General features: G+C 43.7%; 1 pseudogene; it reads right to left on the bottom strand.

Moving 5' to 3' along the window:
• Window positions 1-5324: 5324 nt before the first annotated feature.
• LOC120921715 lies at window positions 5325-16762 on the bottom strand (annotated as a pseudogene).
• Window positions 16763-17247: the final 485 nt, after the last annotated feature.

The raw sequence follows: 17247 nt of genomic DNA, 5'->3' as shown, positions 1-17247 counted from the left end.
ACCGTTTCCCCAGGGTGCCTACCTTCCCCGTCGTCTCTGACGCAGTGAGCCAACGAGTCAGATGGCAACCATGATGGGTCACCCTCTTCGCCCCCAGAGATGTCAGACCAAGGGCTGAGATGTTGTGGTCTGAGGGAACCAACTGACATGGAGCCGATAGCCTGGCTCCGCTGTCCCCTCACCCACGCCTGGGTCTGACTAGGTGCTGCTGTTTCCTGCACCAAAACAGCAGCACCAGTTTGAAGGGATGTCTCTGGGATACTGCCAGCAGGTATCCCATCCTCCTCATCCATCCCTTCAAAAAGGTCCTGACCATCAGGACAGAGCTGGAGGTCTGCCTGATGCACGGCCTCCCCCAAGAGATCCCTCTCACTGTCGCTGTCGAAGAGTAAGATGCTGGACTCTTGGGGACTGGGGGGGGGGGTACTACAGGCACCGGTGTAATGGTGGTACTACTGGGAGTCGGGACCGACGACTCAGTGGCACTGCTGTGCCCCATGTAGTCCACCACTACTTGAGCCTGAGATGGCAATATCGGGCGGCTGCCCGATGGAAAAAAATCCCGCATGAGGCGGAGTCCCCTTCCACCCGATCCTCTACCACTAGTAGGGGCACGAGAGGTACCCCATGCTGGCAGCGACCCAGCACTGGGAGTAACTCCCCTACCCCTGCTGCCACGGCCACGGATGCCGCTCATAATTGCTGATGTGTGTGGGGGGGGTAAACTTTATTGGGGGGGGGAAATGTGAGGAAAATGTTTTTTTTGTGTTTTTTTAAAAGACAGGCACGCAGACAAAGACGTACACAGACAGCTACTAAACTATAATAAAACTAGTACACCAAAGACAAGGACTACAAAAAATTAAAAAAAATGCACTAAACAAACACTAACTAATATTTTTTTTTAACACAAAACACAGACACTAAACACACACTAAACTAAGCTAGCTGAAATAAATGTACACTAACAGTATGTACACTTACTACACAGAAATCTAACTAACCTGAACAACACAAAACTTAGCTTTTAGAAAAGCTCTTTTAGAAAAGCTCAGGAAAATGTGCACTGAAATTACTAGCAAATAGCACTGAAAAGCGAAGCTGCAAGATCAAACAGTAACACAAGCTGAACAACACAGCACAAAACTTAGCTTTGAAAAAAGCTCTTGGGTCTATTGCTTTGAAAAAAGCAGTTGATAATCTGGAAAATATGCACTGAAATCACTAAGTATCAATGAAGGACAATGATGATGATGCTAGATCAAACAGGCACACACAACCAGGAACACAGAAACAGTCTCCACACTCTCTAGCCACCTTCAGAATCTGCAATGAAATGGTGCTGGGAGTGACCTTATATAATGTCCGTGCAGGCAGGTTCCTATTGGTTGCAAACCTATGACAACTGTGGTAGGAGAACTCTGATTGGCTCTGATGCAAAAGAAGGGCGGAGAAAATAATCGCGCAATATTCCTATTGCCGAATATTCGCATTGCGAATATTCGGCAATATAAAATGATCGCTTCAGCTACTCGGCCCAAGGTCTCTAATCATACCAGCAATGCTTTTAGACGTCTATGGAGATCACTAGGATGTGATCTGTTTTAAAAATGAAACTGAAAAAATCGCTCTGATGCGGAAGATAGGGGCGAAGAAAATAATCGCGCGATATTGCGATTGCCGAATAATCGCATTGCGATTTTTCGGCAAAATACAATGAACGCTTCAGCTACTCGCCCCAAGGTCTCTAATCATACCAGCAATGCTTTTAGACGTCGATGGAGATATCTAGGATGTGATCTGTTCTAAAAATAAAATTGGAAAAAATCGAATATTCGGAATTGCGAATATTCACCGCGAAATTCAAAATATAGCACGATTACTCGAATATGCTATATTCGAGCCGAATATTCGCAATACGAATATTCGTGAGCAACACTAGTGTTTAGAACTGTCCCTGCACAAAATGAGATTACTATAAGAAAAAAAGTATTTTAAAACTGCTTGCGGCTTTAATGTAATGTCTGGTCCCTGCAATATGGATGAAAATCATTGAGAAAGATAGCACAGACACAAACAGTACACACACCACATAGCTTTAGGTGCACACTGCAGAGGGCACGGGCAGTACACACCACGTACCTTTAGGTGCAAACTACAGAGAACACAGGCAGTACACACCACGTAGCTTTAGGTGCACACTGCAGAGGACACAGGCAGTACACACCACATAGCTTTAGGTGCACACTGCAGAGGACACGGACAGTACACACACCACGTAGCTTTAGGTGCACACTGCAGAGGACACAGGCAGTACACACCACGTAGCTTTAGGTGCACACTGCAGAGGACACAGGCAGTACACACCACGTACCTTTAGGTGCAAACTACAGAGAACACAGGCAGTACACACCACGTAGCTTTAGGTGCACACTGCAGAGGACACAGGCAGTACACACCACATAGCTTTAGGTGCACACTGCAGAGGACATGGGCAGTACACACACCACATAGCTTTAGGTTCACACTGCAGAGGACACGGGCAGTACACACACCACGTAGCTTTAGGTGCACATTGCAGAGAACACAGGCAGTACACACCATGTAGCTTTAGGTGCACACTGCAGAGGACACAGGCAGTACACCATGTGAGAATACTGCAGCTAGCACAATCACCTGCCTGCCAGTAAATTAGGAAGTGCAGATCTAGCTAAACTATACAGTGTATAAATATATATATATACAACACCTGGGATGCATATATATCCTCTGCACACTGTGACTTTAACTGACTAGCCTGCCTGCCTGTCTGCTCTATCTACCTACTAAAAATGACACTGTCTCTCTCTATCTTCTCTCTTTTAACCACCGCAACACACTACACAAGGCCGACCTGCAGACGGCCTTTTATAGTGTGGGGCGTGTACTAAACCCCCCTGAGCCATAATTGGCCAAAGCCACCCTGGCTTTGGCCAATTATGGCTCTCCGTTTTTTGCAAGCTGTGATTGGCCAAGCATGCGGGTCATGGTGCATGCTTGGCCAATCATCATCCAGCAATGCACTGGGCTGTGAAACGCAACTAGAATTTGGCACGAACGGCCCAAAACGTTTGTAATTCGACGAACGATCGAACATACGATATTCGAGTCGAACACAAGTCTCTATGGGCCAAATCCTCAGCCAGCGGGCGTAACGTAATTTTTCCTATTTAGGTTACACCGCCGCAAAATTTCTACCTAAGTGCCCGATCCACAAAGCACTTACCTAGAAATTTTGAGCGGTGTAACTTAAATCCGGCCGGCGCAAGGCGTTCCTCTTCTCCAGGGGGCGATTCCCATTTAAATGAGGCGCGCTCCCGCGCCGGCCGTACTGCGCATGCTCGTGACGTCATTTTCCCGACGTGCATAGCGCAAAATTACGTTACGTCGGGCTTTGTGGATTGTGACGGGACAATAAAGTTGCGTCGGGTAAAAAAAAAGATACGGCGCCAAAAAAAAAATTAAAAATTAAAAAAAAAATGCGTTGCTAGCAAGAAAGGTCTGTTTTTACAAGGTGTAAACAGTTTACACTTTGTAAAAGCAGCCCTAATTTTGCGTTTGCAAACTAAAACTTACAGAGAAAAAACGAAGCTGAAAAGCTTCGTGGATCTCCGTAAGTGCTAATTTGCATACCCGAGGCGGCATTTCGACACGAAATGCCCCCAGTGGCGGATGCGGTACTGCATCCTAAGATCCGTCAGTGTAAGTCCCTTACACATGCCGGATCTTCTGCCTAACTATGGAAAACTGATTCTGTGGATCAGTTCCATAGTTAGGAACAGGGATACGACGGCGTAACAGCAGTTACGCCGTCATATCCCTTTTGAGGATCAGGCCCTATATTTTTCCTGAAAATGGCTTCTAGTGACCCTACGGTGCATCCGGAAAGAAATCACGGCGCTTCACTTTTTCCATATTTTGTGATGTTACAGCCTTATTCCAAAATGCATTAAATTTAATATTTTCCTCAAAATTCTACAAACAATACCCCATAATGACAACATTTGCTTGAAATCGATGTAAATTTATTAAAAATAAAAAAATCCTGATCATCCTTGAGATGTTTCTATAACTTGATTGGAGTCCACCGGTGGTAAATATAGCTGATTGGACATGATTTGGAAAGGCACACACCGTTCTATATAAGGTCCCACAACAGTGCATGTCAGAGCACAAACCAAGGCATGAAGTCCACGGAATTGTTTGTAGACCTCCGAGACAGGATTGTATGGAGGCACAGATCTGGGGAAGGGTACAGAAAAATATCTGCAGCATTGAAGGTCACAATGAGCACAGAGGCCTCCATCATCTGTAAATAAAATAAGTTTGAATCTACCAGGACTCTTCCTAGACAGGGCCGTCCAGCCAAACTGAGCGATCAGGGAAGAAGAGCCTTAGTCAGGGAGGTGACCAAGAACCTGATGGTCACTCTGACAGAGCTCCACCGTTTCTCTGTGGAGAGAGAAGAACATTCCAGAAGAACAACCATCTCTGCAGCACTCCACCAATCAGGCCTGTATGGTAGGGTGGCCAGATGAAAGCCACTCCTCAGGAAAATGCACATGACAGCCCGCCTGAAGTTTACTAAAAGCCAAATGAAGGACCATGAAAAGCAAAATTCTCTGCTCTGATGAAACAAAGATTGTATTCTTTGGCCTGAATGGCAAGTGTCATGTCTGGAGGAAACCAGCACCGCTCATCACCTGGTCAATACCATCCCTACAGTGAAGCATGGAGGTGGCAGCATCATGCTGTGGGGATGTTTTTCAGCAGCAGGAACTGGGAGACTAGTCAGGATCGAGGGAAAGATGAATGTACAGAAATATCCTTAATGAAAACCTGCTCCAGAGCACTCTGGACCTCAGACTGGGGCGAAGGACAACTCTGTGAATGTCCTTGAATGGCCCAGACTTGAACCCGATTGAACATCTCTGAAGAGATCTGAAATGGGCTGTGCTGCGACGCTCCCCATCCAACCTGATGGAGCTTGAGAGGTTCTGCAAAGAAGAATGGGAAAAACTGCCCAAAAATAGGTGTGCCAAGCTTGTAGCATCATATTCAAAAAGACTGGAGGCTGTAATTGGTGCCAAAGGTGCTTCACCAAAGTATTTAGCAAAGTCTGTGAATATTTATGTACCGGTACATGGGATTTTTTTGTTTTTTTATTTTTAATAAATCTGCAAATATTTCAAACAAACTTCTTTCAAGTTGTCATTATGGGGTATTGTTGATAGAATTTTAAGTTAAATAATGAATTTAATCCATTTTGAAATAAGGTTGTAACATCACAAAATGTGGAAAAAGTGAGGCGCTGTAAATATTTTCCAGATGCACTGTATCTTGTATTGACTGTGCCCTTCTATAGAGGAGCCCTTTGCTGCATTGATGAGCTCATCAGCGACACACTTAGCAATTGTCTTAACGTTCCTGAAGGCAGCTTCATGAGCTCCAGTAGACAAGAGCCAACTAGCCTGATTGACTCTACACAGCCTGTCTTCTGACTGTTCTGGCTCTAGCGATATGGGTGGAATCTTCACAGGGCCGCTGTTAATAATGGCAATCACCAACACTTGCAGGGGGTTCTTACCGGTCAGTAGGTGAATGATCTTGAAGGTGTACTTTATAATCCTTACTGTCATCAGCTTCTTGCCATTGTTCCTGCCATGAATAATGAGGGAGTTTTTCAGATGCTACACAATTGGGCACTGGGCCTTACGGAAGCGCTTGGCGGCATAACATCCTCTGCTGTGTGGAAGGTACTTGGCATACTTCTCCTTAAGGGAATGTAATCCTGCAGTGAGATGTCATTAAAATGGACATCATATATCAGTACACTATTTCCCGAACAGTTAAATTTTAGGGGTCTCGGCCCCAACAGGAAAAGATTTGTGTCTGCTGGCCCAGGTTCTAGCTGGTCAGAACACAGAGCGGAAAGAGAAACACACTTTTTTTTGAACAAATACAATTTTATGAGTTTTAATGATGCAAAAAAACACAATATATAACCCATGTTTTGTAAAATATATAAGATGATGTTATGCTGAGTAAATAGATACCTAACATGTCATGCTTTAAAATTGCACATGCTCATGAAATGGCACCAAACTACGGTACTTAAAATACTCCATAGGCAATGCTTTAATATATTTTACAGGTTACCAGTTTAGAGTTACAGAGGAGGTCTAACACTAGAATTATTGCTCTCGCTCTGACATTCACGGTGATGCCTCACATATGTGGTGCGAACACCATTTACATATGCTGGCTCCACCTACTTATGCATTCACTTCTGCATGCGAGCACAAGGGGACGGGGCGCTTTAAACATTTTTCTTTTAATATAATTTTTTTTTTTTTTTTTTTTTTTACGCTGTCCCTTTTAATTGTTTTTATTACATTTATTACTATCACAAGAAATGTAAACATCCATTGTGATAGAAATAAGGCATGACAGGTCCCATTTATGGAGAGATTTGGGGTCTGTAAGTCCCCAGATTTCTTCTTTAACCTTGAAAGCATAAGATTTAAAAAAAAAACATTGATTTATGCTTTCTAGGGAAAAAATGGAAGTGTTTACATCTGCCAGTGCCTGAAGTGACATCATGACGTCATTGGTCAGGAGATCACCCGGGCCTTGGCCAGCTCTGTGGTAATCTGGTGCCACTGCAGGATCAGTCTCTTCCTGATTAAAGAGCCTGGAGATGCGTTGGTGGCCAGCGGGAGGGGGGAATCCCCTCCCAGTGCCTGTTAAAGCAATCCAGCAGCTAATTAGCTGCTAGGATAGCTTTCACATTGTAGGGAATTGCTGGCTGGAAAGAAAAAAGATATCTGAATGATGCTCCACAAAGTCCACTCCACAAAGTCCAGAACATCATATGATGTCATGAGAGTGGGAAGTTCTGAAATAAGGCCCTCAGTTTAGTTTAATTTCCTAGCCCTCTTGCTTTCTTCAACCACCTCCCGTTCTGGGACAACATCATATGATGTCAGCCCAGTCCCACCACTCTTGTGTGCCTGCGGGGACATGCAATGTGATTATTGCGGGCATGCTGTGTCCCTGGAACATGGCACAACCCTGATCTCGGTAATGAGCCGATGACATGGCTCTTTAAACACTGAAGTGTCAGTAATCAGCTCTCCTCACCTGACACTGACAAAGTGTGAGGAGAGGAGAGCCGATCAGCGGCATCTCCTCACAGGGGAGACCTCTGTACAGTTAATCAGGGCACTGATCATCAGGGGAATGCTTAACAGTGCCCAGCAATGATGCCAGTCAGTGACTGTAACCGTAGGTGCCCGTGGGACCCAGAGGCTCTTGAAGGATGTGGGGTACTCCTGGTTTAGCTTCACCAATGACTCTAGGGTCATCCTATGTCCACTAGGGGCATAGGATGACTGAGAAAGGATATCTTGAATTACATGAGATGGGACAGTAATGATAATTCACAATGTATTGCAGGATATCTTGAAATGTTACAGGTGGTTAATTCTGAACACAACCAGTCAATAATAGTGTGATTCATTCAATGTGGGGACACATACTGTTAAGATGTTAATTGATGTTAATCACCTCCAGCTACCTGGCTGTAGTGATGAAGCTTGCTGTGATTGCATTCTATTGTCTATTGTGTTAATTAAGTCTGGCTCCTAAGATATTTCATTGTGCTATGCTAATTGACACTGTATTGTGTGACAGTCTATTGATGATAATATGTGATGTGACTTAGCACCATCTAAAGGTCAGATGTCTGACTTATGTTCACTAAAGGAATGTGGATTGTATAGAAGGTGAGAAAAGCTTATCGTGGAGTCACAATGTCTGGGTAAATGATATTAATTAACTCATGTAGATTCGGTGCCAGATAGTCTGACTAAAAATGTGTATTGAGTTCCTTGTGTAATGTTGTGGGTGGAGTTAATTCATTGTTCACTTGGTTACTGACTGTATAAAGAGAGCCTGAGTTTGTCATTAAACTCTATTCTGTTTTGAACCAGAGAACAGAGCTGTGTGTCTCATTTTCTGGGGAATCCATATGGACCATGTTTGCCAGATTGTGGAGTGTCAATAAGCTGTCGTGGGTTGGTGGAATGGAATATCGTAAACGGCGTTAACCCCTGCCCGGTACAATTGGTGGCAGCAGTGGGATGATTCCACAGACTTAAAGGACGGCTGCAAGAGGACACAGGACAATGGAGAGACAGTATGAACGGGTGAAGCTCTCTTCCCTCAAGGACTTACTGGAGAGCCGGGGCAGACCGGCCAGCAACCGTAAGAAAAGGGACATTATCACAGAACTTGTCGAAATGGATAGAGCTGAAAGGCCCAGCGTAACAGACAGGACACCCGAGGAGGAAAGTTTTGATTGGGCTGTTAACCACTTCCAGACCTTAGGTGTTTTTCAGATTTGGTGTTTGTAAGACTGAGGCCCCGTACTCACGACCAAACATGTCTGCTGAAACTGGTCCGCAGACCAGTTTCAGCAGACATGTTTGGCCGTGTGTTGGCCCGAGCGGACCATTTTCGGGCCGATCGGACAGGTTTCCAGCAGACAACTGTTTCCTGGACTTGCTTTAAAACAGTCCGCTGGAAACCTGTCCGCCCGGACATGTACGGTCGTCTGTACAGACCTACCGTACATGTCCTGCCGCCCGCCATCCCTCGCATGCGTCGAATGACTTCGACGCATGCGTGGAAGCATTTTAAAGGCGGGCCGCCCACGTCGCCACGTCATTGTCGCGGCAACACCGCGCCATCGACGCGGCGACACCGCGGACACGCCCCGCGTATTGTTTACGCGCGGACTTCTGTTTGATGGTGTGTATAGCCATCGAACAGAAGTCCCCGGGCAGTCCCCGGCCAGACATGTCCGATGGAAACGGTCTGCAGACCGTTTTCATCGGACATGTCCTGCCGTGAGTACAAGGCCTAAAACATTTTTTTCTGCTAGAAAATTACTTAAAACCCCCAAACATTATATATTTTTTTCTAACACCCTAGAGAATAAAATAGTGGTCATTTCAATACTTTTTGTCACACCGTATTTGCGCAGCGGTCTTACAAGCGCACTTTTTTTGGGAAAAAAAATCACTTTTTTGAATAAAAAAATAAGACAACAATAAATTTGGCCCAATTGTTTTATATATTGTGAAAGATAATGTTACGCCGAGTAAAATGATACCCAACATGTCACGCTTAAAAATTGTGCCCGCTCGTGGCATGGCGTCAAACTTTTACCCTTAAAAATCTCGATAGGCGACGTTTAAAAAATTCTATAGGTTGCATTTTTTGTGCTATAGAGTAGCTCTAGGGCTAGAATTATTGCTCTCGCTCTAACGATCGCGGCGATACCTCACTTGTGTGATTTGAACACCGTTTTCATATGCGGGCGCTACTCGCGTATGCGTTTGCTTCTGCGCGCGAGCTCGTCAGGACGGGGCGCTTTAAAACATTTTTTTTTGGTTTTCTTATTTATTTTTATTTATTTTATTACTTTTTACACTGAAAAAAAAAATATTTGATCACTTTTATTCCTATTATAAGGAATGTAAACATCCCTTATAATAGAAAAAAGCATGACAGGTCCTCTTAACTATGAGATCTGGGGTCAAAAAGACCTCAGATCTCATAATTAGACTAAAATGCAAGAAAAAAAAATTGAAACTAATAGTAATTTTTTCAAATTACAAAAAAAAAATGTTTCTTTAAGAGGCTGGGCGGGACTGACGTTTTGACGTCACTTCCGCCCAGCAGAGCTATGGGGATGGGCGAAGGAGATTTTTCCTTCAGTCTAGTCCCCAGTCAGCAGCCGAACGCACCCGATCTCCTCCGCCGCTACCGACGGCTCTGGTAAGCGGCGGAGAGCGGTGGGAGGGGGGGCCCTCTCCCACCACCGATAACGGCGATCTCGCGGTGAATCCGCCACGAAGACCGCCGTTATCGTGTACAGGACCGCGCGCACTAAAGATGGATACCTCAGTTGTGGCAGCAGCTGCTGCCGTTACCGAGATATCCATCTTTAAAAAGAGGACGTACATCGTCGTGCGCAGGTCTGGAAGTGGTTAAACGAGGACTGGCACAGTATGGTCCTAACCCTCCACCGGAGATCATAGAGCTGGTTATAGTGGCTGTGGATGCAACTTGGCTACATCAAAGAGGTGCTGCAGCAGCAGAAGTCACAGCAGCACCAACTGAAGAGAGAGGAGAGGTACAGATACCAGTCGCCATGTAAGAGGAATTCAGAAGGAGGTTACAAGAGATGCGGATACAGCACAGAGGACCAGTATCAGAGGAGGCCCTGCTGGGATGGTCGGATTTGATCCGTTGCCAACTCTGGAAGGAAGCGTCTTGAGCAGCAACACCAGGGGAAGGTCCTCCCCTCCATCCATGTAAGGTACTGGCCGCAGTATGACGTACGAATGCCGTTGTTGGGGGAACAACCGAAGCAGGAGTGGACAGCCGAGTTAAGCAGGCTGATCCAGGCAGAGATGCGGTTGGACGAGAGCTACAGAGCCCTCCGGTGGTATGTAGCCCGAGAGTGCCCGTGGTCAGTGGATGACAGCCCCACGGAAGGCTATGACTATGATGGCCTGGGATTGTTGTATTGGAGGATGTCCAGTGATCCTGACTTTAGGAGTGATTGGGAGTGGTGCTTGGAGGAAATAATGGAGCACAGAGAGCAAAAATTGAATGTCTCGGAAGGGCACTGGGCACAGGAAGATTTGGAGTTTCTGGCCATCCAGGAATGGAAGCTGGAGATCACCTATAGACAGCTGCTAGACTCTGCTCAGCAGCAGATCAAAAAGATTGATACAACCTCACATGTAGTGCGCATGTGGATGTATGAAATTTTTTACATATGCCACGTCCTGAACGAAGTTTATAAAGGAAAATGACTCATGGGCTAGTCATGGACTTTATCGGCATGATAGGTTGGTAAAGATAAGAATCGCCACCAAAAAGGTAACTTTATATATAAAAAATATTTATTACAAAAGAATATATAATTTAAAAGTTTTTTCTCCAAGAATTACACATGATATCTGACAGACACAGCGTTTCACAGTGATTGAAGTGACTTGTTCATAGACAATTATGTATGATTATAGTACAAAAACAACCAATGTAACTACAATTGGAGAGAATAAATAGTGTCCTAATACGGACTAATACTATTAAACCATAAATGAATAGAATAGCTTCTGGAAAAAAGTTTTCAACAACTGGAGATCTTAACACTTGCGCTGAGTTGATCGGAGTCCCGACATGTTTCGCGCTAACCAAAAGCGCTTCCTCAAAGGGCCTTAATGAAGGAGCAGTTAAATACAAGGAAAAATTAGCTCAAGAGTGGCTTGGCATGGTGCTCTTTAAATAGAGAGCTATACAGCAAAAGATGGCAAGGAGTTAGATTTAAACCCCCAACATCATAAAATAGCAAAGGAAGACGGTAAAACAAGTGCTTCAAAAGATTTATTTTACAAATGAGGGTTAAGGTCTGGAGGTAACAGAGCTATGTTAAGCCAAGAAGCAGTCCTAGTGCTAGAACAGCAATGGTAAATACCCAGAGAACTCCAGGAGACCAAAGTCGGGGACCACCCAAAACGGCCAGTCGCAATAAAGTATGCTGACAACAGGTGCCGATGGTTAGTGTACCACCCCGGAGGCTAGAAGCCTCCGGGGTGGTACACTAACCATCGGCACCTAGAAGCCTCCGGGGTGGTACACTAACCATCGGCACCTGTTGTCAGCATACTTTATTGCGACTGGCCGTTTTGGGTGGTCCCCGACTTTGGTCTCCTGGAGTTCTCTGGGTATTTACCATTGCTGTTCTAGCACTAGGACTGCTTCTTGGCTTAACATAGCTCTGTTACCTCCAGACCTTAACCCTCATTTGTAAAATAAATCTTTTGAAGCACTTGTTTTACCGTCTTCCTTTGCTATTTTATGATGTTGGGGGTTTAAATCTAACTCCTTGCCATCTTTTGCTGTATAGCTCTCTATTTAAAGAGCACCATGCCAAGCCACTCTTGAGCTAATTTTTCCTTGTATTTAACTGCTCCTTCATTAAGGCCCTTTGAGGAAGCGCTTTTGGTTAGCGCGAAACATGTCGGGACTCCGATCAACTCAGCGCAAGTGTTAAGATCTCCAGTTGTTGAAAACTTTTTTCCAGAAGCTATTCTATTCATTTATGGTTTAATAGTATTAGTCCGTATTAGGACGCTATTTATTCTCTCCAATTGTAGTTACATTGGTTGTTTTTGTACTATAATCATACATAATTGTCTATGAACAAGTCACTTCAATCACTGTGAAACGCTGTGTCTGTCAGATATCATGTGTAATTCTTGGAGAAAAAACTTTTAAATTATATATTCTTTTGTAATAAATATTTTTTATATATAAAGTTACCTTTTTGGTGGCGATTCTTATCTTTACCAACCTATCATGCCGATAAAGTCCATGACTAGCCCATGAGTCATTTTCCTTTATAAACTGCTCAGCAGCAGGGTGGGGCTCCCGTTGCCTGGGACTATGAGGAAATTTCAGATGACAACTCTGAAATTCTGGCTGATGAATCGACAGTGGAAAATATGGAGATTGCCATCCCTAAAGCCAAAGCGGATGATGTGGAGTTCCAGGGAGGTAAAGCTTTTACTCCCAGCTGAATCACTGGCAGCAGGGCAGGATGCTACTGGCCGCTGCACACAACTGCAGCTTGATCTGATATCGGGGGATGGGACTGTGGTCTCCACTCACAGCAACCCAGCAGAAGAGCTGGCAACAGAGCAGAGTGCCACGGGCCTCTGCTCTCAACTAATAGAAGAGGGGGTTCCTGTGGTAGTGGATGGGACTTCAGTCTTCACTGACACACTCCCTCAGTAAAGACCTCCCCTCAATTTAGACCCCTCCATCAGTGCAGACCCCCATCAGTACAGACACCCCCACCCAAGTGCAGACCCCCCATCAGTGCAGACACCCCCACCCAAATATACACACCCATCAGTACAGACACCCCCCTAGCGGTGCAGACCCCCCTCAATACAGACACCCCCTAGTGCAGACCTCCCAGCATTACAGACCCCCCTCAGTGCAGACCCCCCAGCATTACATATCCCCTCTCAATACAGACACACCCAGTGCAGACCCCCAGAATTACAGACTCCCCTTCAGTACAGACCCCCCTCAGTGCAGACCCCCCTTACATACCTCAGAACAGCGCTGACAGATACACACACTGTGTGTCCCTTGAGCGCAGGCTCCTCCTCATCTTTGGATGTAAACAGAGAGGAGGAGACAGCTTTGGTCCGTGCCGCTTAGGTACACAGCGGGCGGTGTTAGAGGTGCTGCTACCCACGGGTGTCACCCCTCTGGCAGGTGTCACCGGGTGTGGCCCGCACTCGCCTAGCAACGCCTCTGAGTAAAATAAACTAATTTTATTCACAAACAATAAAACACATGATCCATAAGTTTTCAATCACATTGAGTACTTTTTAAAATAAAATTATCAACAGTATATTCTACTGATATACAATAGGAGTACAGAACGGAAAAAAATGTTTTGTTTTGGATAGATTTGTAATGTTACTAATTTTGTTTCGTTATGGAATTTGTTTAGTTTGGCTTTGGAATTTGTTTAGTTTTGTTTCACTTTTGTTAAATTTCATTCAGTTTTCATAATCATTAGAATTTGAAACTGTCGAAAAATAATCGACCTATTTGAATTCTGTGTTAAGAAATAGCTGGTTGTTAAGCAGTACAAACAATAATTATTTTTGACAAGCTAAGCTTAGTTAAAAATCTCCTTTCTTGTGGTAAATTCTAATAGTCTACTAGCCATCTTCAATCAATAAAACTTCCTGGATTCCAAGCATGCTTTGCAGCTTCTCCTCTACTGTTTACTTTCAGTTACTAAAGACTACATATCCCATAGTACCTTGCTATCTGAAAGCAGATAGGATGAAGGGAAACATCCTGTAAAATAGGTGTGGAGCACTAATGTTTGTATTTGCTTTTTTGTAGCAGTGCCTTAGTCAAAGTGCCGTGTACAAGTGCCAAACACTTGTCAACGGTGTGGCACGGGCCGTCCCAAGAAATGAACTACATTTATACATGAGTATGAAATGTGTATGTAAATAATGTAACATTTTAAAGTCTAGGAATCACTAGTGAAAAGAAGTGCCTCAAAAGTCCTTGTGTGCCTTCATTTGGCAGTTTCAGTATATTTGGTTTTGTGGGGCTTCACAAATTACTTTGACAGGCCAACAGATATATATTTATTGTATTTCAGTTATGTCCTAATAATCTGAACAATATTGAAGTTTGTGAAGATCCTCACACATTCCCTATACCCAGTGTATAGACACTAATTTGTCACCCATTAGTGATTCCTGTACTGACTCCGCCTCCTGAAACTCCACCTCCCAGCTTTTCTGTATTTCAGAAGGCAGGCTCTGTGAAATGGGTGACACGGGGTATAGGGAATGTTTGAGGATATTCACAAACTTCAATATTGTTCAGATTATTAGGCATAGACAGGACATAACTGAAATACAATAAATCTGTTGGCCTGTCAAAGGAATTTGTGAAGCCCCACCCCACAAAACCAAATATACTGTAACTGCCAAAAGAAGACACACAAGGACTTTTGGAGGCACTTCTTTTCACTAGTGATTCCAAGACTTTAGCATGTTACATTATTTACATACACATTTCATAGAGACATCCTCATGTATAAATGTAGTTCATTTCTTGGGAGTGTTTGGCACTTGTACACGGGCACTTTGACTAAGGCACTGCTACAAAATGTAAGTACAGACATTAGTGTTCCACACCTATTTTACATGATGTTTCCCTTCATCCTATCTGCTTACAGATAGCAAGGTACTATGGGATATGTAGTCTTTAGTAATTGAAGGTAAACAGCAGAGGAGAAGCCGCAAAGCATGCTGGGAATCCATGAAGTTTGATTGATTAATTGAAGATGGCTAGAAGACTATTATAATTTACCACGAGAAAGGAGATTTTCAACTAAGCTTAGCTTGTCAAAAATAACTATTGTTTACATTGCTATTACAATAGTGATAATATAAAATGACAGTGTATGCTGTGACCATAGATTTCTAATTATATAAATTATTGCTGAATAAACAGGCCCATGGTGTAATTTAAAAGAAAAATGCACTGTCCATAAGGTACAAGAGCTGAAATGGTTTTATTTCGTGCAAACTATTATCCTGTAAGATACCAAGATAAAATAAAATCTGATAATAGTGAGATTTCATAAATCACATGAAAGTAGCTTCTAATCCTTATCTTGCTATACCAAAAATATGTTTTCTGTTGCCTCGTGCTAAATAACTCTTTGTGTTTGAATATCTTTGTAAAACCATTTTGCTCTTACTTTTCGTTTCTTGCTAATCACAATGCTTTTGTCCACATGTCCACAGACCAAACTACCATGCCACTAGTTACCACCTTGTAGACATATAACAGAGGAAACTGCAAATAAATATAAAATTATTAAAAAATTCCTCAGCTGTGACTTGTTTTTTTTTTACAATAAAATAGGGCTGTGGAAATTAACTATTAATTCCTCGATAATTTTTTTTGATCGTTCAAAATTCTTTTAATCGGTACTCACCTCTCTGCCAGCTTCTGGGTTTTCAGGGAGTTCAGGGAGTTCGGTCGGAGATCCGGTGACGTCACGGAAACACCGGCGGGGCTTGCCGTGTCCATCTGAAGGGCTCCTTTGCTGTGCCCTCAAATCTGCATGCTGGCGGGACCTTACTATCTGCCACACGCAAGGGCTGTTACACTTCCCTCTATCACTTTCCTCTATCAACCTGGGATTCTACAGCCATCCACTGGGAGTTGTGATAGTTCCCTTCATGTGACATCTACATGCTGATGGACTGATGTTAACCCCTCCTCATCTGGATTCAGCAGTGGTATCATTCTACAAATTTTTATACCAGTATCATACTTAGCTACATGTTTTTATGACTGCTTTTGCTACCATTTGGTATTACTCGCACCATTTTTACAGTTTATGTAGCTACATCGATTTTATCTCCAGTGCAATATTTATTTTGTTACCTACTTGAAGATTATAAAAGTTTTAATGCAATTACCATCGAGCGCTGCTTTTGTGTGTTTTTGTATCCTGCTATCCATTTTTCCAGTGGTTGGTAGCTGCACTGGAAATCAGCCTGAAAGGAGATCAGCTAAAAGTAGTTGGCTCTATATGTGCGTTATAATTAATAAAATTAGTCGATTAACATTTTTTTTATCGAACACAAAAATTTTAATTAGTAACAGCCCTACAATAAAATAAAATACCCTCAGGGGTGGAAGCAACGAGTGGGGGTTATTTACTAAAGGCAAATTCACAGTGTACTACAAGTGCACTGCAAGAGCAGTTGCTGTAGATCTGAGGGGGAAATGCAAAGAAAAGAAAAAACATTTGTACATGCACATGATTGGATGATAAAATCAGCAGAGATTCCCCTCATTTCAAATCTTTCCCTCAGATCTACAGCAACTGAACTTCCAAGTGCACTTTAGTAAATCAACCTCATAATTTAATTAAAGCGGAGGTCCACCAAATTATTTTTTACAAATACTGCAGCTGCTGATTTTTAAAATAAGGACACTTACCTGTCCAGCGCGCCCACGATGTTGGCAGCCGAGGCCGACCCGTCCCTCGGTCCTCGGATGCTGCCACCATCTTCGGTAAGGGAATCAGGAAGTGAATGGTCCCTGCTGTCTTCAGTGTTTTCCAAAAAGACAGCGGGGGGGGGGGGGGGCTGCTGGACGTGGCGCACACTCCAGCAAATAATGCGGAGGTCTAAGTGATGAAATCAGAGAATCGTACATGAGCAAGAGTAAGAAGCAAAGCTACCCGTCAGGGATAAGGGGGTTAGGGCCAGTCAGGAGCCCCCTAAGAGTGCAAAGGATTAGGTTATTGGGGAGTCAAATGGCTTAGACAGGGCAGGCAATGTAAGTTTGCCTAAAGAGTTGGTGAGGTCTCGTTTCAGATACCAGTCAGTGTATCGGAAAGGGCGCATAGCAGAGGAAAGTTCCCTTACGAATAAATGTAAACTCCATATATTTTAGCCATCTGGCAAAGAAGCGATGCGTAGAACGAAAGTTCAACACAATGGTATCTAGTCTCTTTAGTTTAAAAAGTGATAATAGTCCCCATTTTACAGC

This window comes from Rana temporaria, assembly GCF_905171775.1.
Source record: "Rana temporaria chromosome 3 unlocalized genomic scaffold, aRanTem1.1 chr3z, whole genome shotgun sequence".
In the NCBI taxonomy this organism is placed as follows: Eukaryota; Metazoa; Chordata; class Amphibia; order Anura; family Ranidae; genus Rana; species Rana temporaria.
Note: the sequence above shows the minus strand (reverse complement) of the source record. Positions and strands in the feature narration are given on the sequence as shown.